The following is a 5,993-nucleotide window of genomic DNA, read 5'->3' as shown; positions in this document are numbered from 1 at the left end:
ATATTTTTCGTTACCTCCAAGGGACCATTGATTTAGGCTTGTTTTATCCTAAAAGTTCAAAAGGTCAAATGGTTGGTTTTGCAGATGAAGGATATCTTTCAGATCCACACAAAGCTCGATCACAAACATGATACGTTTTCACGATCGGAGGCACTGCTATATCTTGGCGTTCTCAGAAACAAACGATCGTGGTTACTTCTTCAAATCATGCTGAGATCATTGCACTCCATGAAACAAGTAGAGAATGTGTATGGCTAAGATCAATAAGCCGACACATCTGTTCAAGCAGTGGGATTGACGAAAATACAGAGTCAACTATTCTATATGAAGATAATGCAGCATGTGTTGCTCAAACAAATGACGGATATATCAAAAGCGATAGAACGAAGCATATTCATCCGAAGTTCTTCTAATACACTCAAGAGCTCGTGAAGAAGAAAGAGATTGAAGTAAGATATTTTCAATCATGCGACAATGCCGCTGACTTCTTCACAAAATCACTTCCGACTTCAGTATTCAGAAAACATGTCCATAACATTGGAATGCGTCATCAGAAGGATCTATGACTGCTCATTAGAGGGGGAGTTTACGTAGTTGTACTCTTTTTACCTTACTATGGTTTTTCCCATTGGGTTTTTCTAGAAAGGTTTTTAACGAGGCAATAAATACGTCAAAGCAATAAGCAATAGTGACACCGGTCCTCAAGGGGGAGTGTTATGAAAGTCAGAAAGGGAGTCACATTTTTGTTGAAAATATAAAAGATGTGGGGTCCTCTGCATTATTTGCACAGTGAATCCTACTTTTTAACTTCTATATAAACGATCGATTTCGATCGTTTATAACTCATCCCTCACACTTCTCTTCTCCCTTTATAATAAACTCTCTCTATCATTTATCAGTGCTATTTATTTCTACGGGTATAAAATTTCGCCCTTATTTAAATTCCTGCGATACAATAAAATTATCGTTCTGTTCATAACAGTTAAAAGTTAAAACCAACCATTGGTAATGTTTGACTAATGTTTTTCTTAAAGAGATGTAGTGACAAAGAAATGTCAAAAGGTTGAGTACGGTCATGCCTTTTCCCTCTACCGCAAGTAGTAGCCAATATTTTCACAAATTGACTAGATGAGTATAGAATTGAAAGAAGTATTATTTAGACTATCATTACAAATAAGTTACAATATGCTTAGTTTATATAGTGAGTCATCTAACCTAATTTCTTAAACAAATATAGAATAATATATATTAGATTAATGTTAACTTTCTATTCTTTTTTATTTTCTTGATCTTTTAAGATTCTTCTTGATCTTCATGTTTCCATAATCTTGATATAGTCAATCTTCTCGATTTCTCAATGCCGTCCTAAAAGCTCATATGTGGTAACACATGTGAGATTGGACAAATTTTCAAAATATCGGCAATATACTCTGCTGTGAGGTAATGAAATCGACGTTTATACTAGATCGTAGAGTCAAATCGGCTGCAATACCCGGCCATCAGGTCATCATTGACCTTTATACCCGGTCGTGGGGTTCTTCAAATAATAGTAGAAGAAACTCACAGTTGCCAAGGTCCATAAATAACTCGCGATTGCGAAGTCCAAAGAAAAACAACTCACAAAGGTAAGAAGTCAAATCATAAAGTTTTGTTTTCGTGAATGAAAAACATAAACTTGTTGAGATAAGAAAAACTTTAGCTTTCGTGTATGAATAGCAAAAGTTCTAAAGTAACGAATTCATGGCAGCTTGTTGCCGTGAATGAAAAATAAGGCAGCCATAATAAAATTGCATGAAAATTGAGAACCCGTGAATAAACCCAATTTTTTTTGTTTTAGAAAATATTTTAAGAAAACCCATAAACTTTTGCACTAGCAAAACAAAACCAAAACATAAAATACTATAATAATCCTTTAGTTTATAAAAACCTCACGTGGACATGAAATCCACTTTGCTTTGCATCACGCCATCATCTTCATCCGGCTCGTCTCCGGACTCTCTGTCACCTTCTTCTCCGATCACAAGAGTCACCAACATCATCATAGGACTATTAATGCGGTGCGGTATGTTGGATAAACTTGAAGTTACTTAAGCTACAAGTAATAGATATCCTAATGAGTTTAGGAAATATTGTGTTGTGTTTATCCTAATGAGTTTAGGATAATTAAAGTGTTATATAAGGAGATATCAGCTTGTGATATAACTTAAGAGTTTGCGAGTTGAGTGCTTAAGGTTTTGAGTGAGTTTCCTTAAGAGAATTTAATAAGAAGTGGTTGGTGATTAACTTGTGTTCGAGTTATACAAAACTACACGTGGTATCAGAGCTTCGATCAATCATGAGTGACATCGTTGCTGTGACCGAGAAGGTAAAAGGAGGCGGAGGACCTTCATCTATTAAGTGTCCAATGTTGAGCGCAACAAACTACACCGTGTGGGCAGTAAGAATGAAAATCACCTTGCGTGTTCACAAGGTTTGGGAAGCAGTGGAAACAGAGCTGAGTAATGATGAGAAGAACGATATGGCACTGGCTTTATTGTTCCAATCAATACCGGAGAATCTCACTCTGCAAGTAGGAGAACTAGAATCAGCTAAACAAGTGTGGGAAGCAATAAAAACACGGCATGTTGGTGCAGAACGAGTAAGAGAGGCAAGATTACAGACTTTGAATTCAGAATTTGAGAGGTTAAAGATGAAAGATAACGAAAGTATCGATGACTTCGGAGGGAAGTTATCAGAGTTAGCCTCAAAATCTGCATCCCTTGGTGCCACCATTGAAGAAGCCAAAATTGTCAAGAAGTTTCTTATGAGCCTTCCTCGAAAGAAGTACATACATATTGTGGCTTCGCTCGAGCAAGTGCTCGATCTTAATTCAACAAGCTTCGAGGACATAATGGGACGATTAAAAGCGTATGAGGAACGCATCTGTGAAGAAGAAGAGAAAGAAGATGATCAGGGAAAGCTAATGTATTCAAATACAGAAAACCGTTCCCAGCAAGATCAATCAGCTCGCGGTTACGAGCAAACAAACCGTGATTACAACAACGACTCCTATAGAAACAGAGGTCGTGGAGGACGTTTTAGTAGAGGTAGAGGACGAGGACGCTACGGAGGTAGAGGAGACTATAACAATGGAGGAAGAGGAGACTATAACAGGGATCCATACGCCGGGAGAGATGCATCACGAGTCGTGTGTTTCCGGTGTGACAAGATAGGTCACTTTGTTGCTCACTGTCCCGAGCTAAAACTGAAGTTACAAGAGGCTCAAGAGCCTTATCTTTATTTCCCAAGAATCGTTGGCTCTGATACTATACAAATTGATGAGAGTATATGAAAGAAGTATAATAAGACTCTCATGAGAAATGAGTTACAATATACTTAGTTTATTTAGTGAATCATCTACCTAATTTCCTAAACAAATATGGAATAATATATATTAGATAAATGTTAATTTTCTATTGTTCTTGATCTTTCAAGATTCTTTTTGATCTTCATGTTTCCATAATCTTGATATGGTCAATTTTCTCTATCTCTCAATACAAATCCAAATTTGCTTCTTGTGCAAAACATAAAATATTTATGACATCAGTGGTTTGGTCCTTTTTTTTTTAAAGAATGTTAAATTACGCATTCATACATATATATATATATAGATCCCGAGAATGCCATCAGATTATCCATCTCTCACTCGTTTCTAAGAATGAAAATGGAAGCATCAGCTGCGTCAGTAACAGTTTCAGTAGCTATAGCTGCTGTATTGTGGTGGATATGGAGAACTCTAAATTGGGTCTGGTTTAAACCAAAGATGCTTCAGAAATACCTAAGAAAACAGGGTATGGTCGAAACTCCTTACACGTTACTTGTAGGAGATGTGAAAAGGGAATATAGTATGTCAATGGAAGCAAGGTCCAAACCCATCAAACTAACTGATGATATCGTCCCACGTGTCTTGCCCTTCCCCTCTCACACGCTCAAGGCTTACGGTATGTTTTTTGATTCCTATATCTGTTAAGAACATATTAAAGAAAGGTTTTAATTTTTGTATCTGTATGTGGTTGGAACAGGAAGGACTTTCTTTACATGGCGTGGACGTATACCAACCATCACCATTACGGACCCCGAGCAAATCAAGGAAGTATTGAACAAGATTTATGATTACCAGAAGCCAAATACATTCCCCTTGAGCAGACTTGTAGCCAGTGGACTCTTTAGTTATGACGGTGATAAATGGGCTAAACACCGAAGGATCATCAACCCTGCTTTCCACCTTGAGAAGATCAAGGTTCTGCTTTCATTTTTCTATAGTCCCTAATCATATTAGCGTGCTTTATGTACCTGGCTGGTTCTAGACACACTCTCATAAAACATTTGGCTTCACCCCCAAATTACAAAGAGTTATTATACATAGGTTACATGATCTTCAAATTATCAAAAAAAAAATTATTAAGATTAACCTAAAAATATTTATGACTTTCTGATCTCAGATTCGGCCTTGTTTATGTATCATACATGCATGTATGTATGTTGCTTTGGATCTGATCCAGTTTGTGACTTGTGTTTCTATGTATAGAATATGGTACCTGCGTTCCACCAAAGCTGCGGCGAGGTAGTTGGCAAATGGGACAATATAGTCTTGGACAAAGGGTCATCCTGTGAGGTGGACGTTTGGCCTTGGCTTATGAGTATGACTGCAGATGTGATCTCTCGTACAGCTTTTGGCAGCAGCTATAAAGAAGGACATAGAATATTTGAGCTCCAAGCAGAACTATCTGAGCTCATCGTACAAGCTTTTCGTAAAGCTTTCATCCCTGGTTATAGGTATAGAAAAACTCAACTAATCTGGTTATAAGACTAGGCCTCTAGACCATGTTTTCTTTTTTTCTGGCAAGCTATTAGGATTTCATTAAAATCAAATACTTATAACACATTACGTGAAAATATAACTCACAACAAATACATTTTTAAGAATAATTTGAAACTGAAAAGTACACGATTCTAACTAACTCATCCGTATAATAGATTGATTCGCTAACTTTGTCCATCCTCGTTCTTGATCTTATAGCTTATGTAGAATAACTTGTGTTGTTTCATATCTCTACGTAGTTATCTCCCAAAGAAGGGTAATAGAAGGATGAAATCAGCAGGTAGAGAAAGCCAAGCTATACTGAGAGGGATCGTTAACAAAAGGTTAAGAGCCATAGAAGCTGGGGAAGCACCAAGCCAAGATTTTCTAGGTACGCTTCTTGAATCGAATTTAGGGCAAGCTAAAGGAAACGGAATGAGCATTGAAGATGTAATAGAGGAGTGCAAGTTGTTCTACATTTCCGGGCAAGAAACAACTTCAGTACTTCTAGTTTGGACAATGATTCTACTAAGCAAACACCAAGACTGGCAGGCTCGTGCACGAGAAGAAGTCAAGCAAGTCTTTGGTGATAAAGAACCCAATGCAGAAGCCCTGAACCAACTCAAAGTTGTAAGTAGAACAAAATAAAATAAAAATTCAGGTGACTTCAGTACTCTGGTTGTGTTATGATAACTTTTGAATCTGATAAATGTTTCCTACAGATGACGATGATATTATATGAGGTCCTTAGGCTATATCCTCCAGCAATCAATCTAACCCGATCCATTCACAAAGAGATGAAGCTAGGCGACGTGACGCTACCAGGTGGCGTCAACATCACTCTACCTATTATGCTATGCTAGTCCAACGCGACATCCAACAATGGGGTAACGATGCAGCAGAGTTCAAACCTGAGAGATTCAAAGATGGCATCTCAAAGGCAACAAAGAGTCAAGTCTCCTTCATTCCATTTTCTTGGGGGCCAAGGATATGCATAGGCCAAAATTTTGCATTGTTGGAGGCAAAGATGGCAATGGCATTGATTCTACAGAGATTCTCTTTTGATCTTTCTCCTTCCTATGTACATGCTCCTTACACGGTGTTCACCCTTCACCCACAGTTTGGTGCTCATCTTATCATGGACAGGATATAG

General features: G+C 37.7%; 1 pseudogene; it reads left to right on the top strand.

Moving 5' to 3' along the window:
• LOC106320520 overlaps positions 1–5,993 on the top strand; it is a 6,445-nt pseudogene extending 452 nt beyond the window's left edge.

The sequence above is a fragment of the Brassica oleracea genome, unplaced genomic scaffold (assembly GCF_000695525.1).
Source record: "Brassica oleracea var. oleracea cultivar TO1000 unplaced genomic scaffold, BOL UnpScaffold00948, whole genome shotgun sequence".
In the NCBI taxonomy this organism is placed as follows: domain Eukaryota; kingdom Viridiplantae; phylum Streptophyta; class Magnoliopsida; order Brassicales; family Brassicaceae; genus Brassica; species Brassica oleracea.
This window is presented reverse-complemented; position numbering and strand designations above follow the sequence as displayed.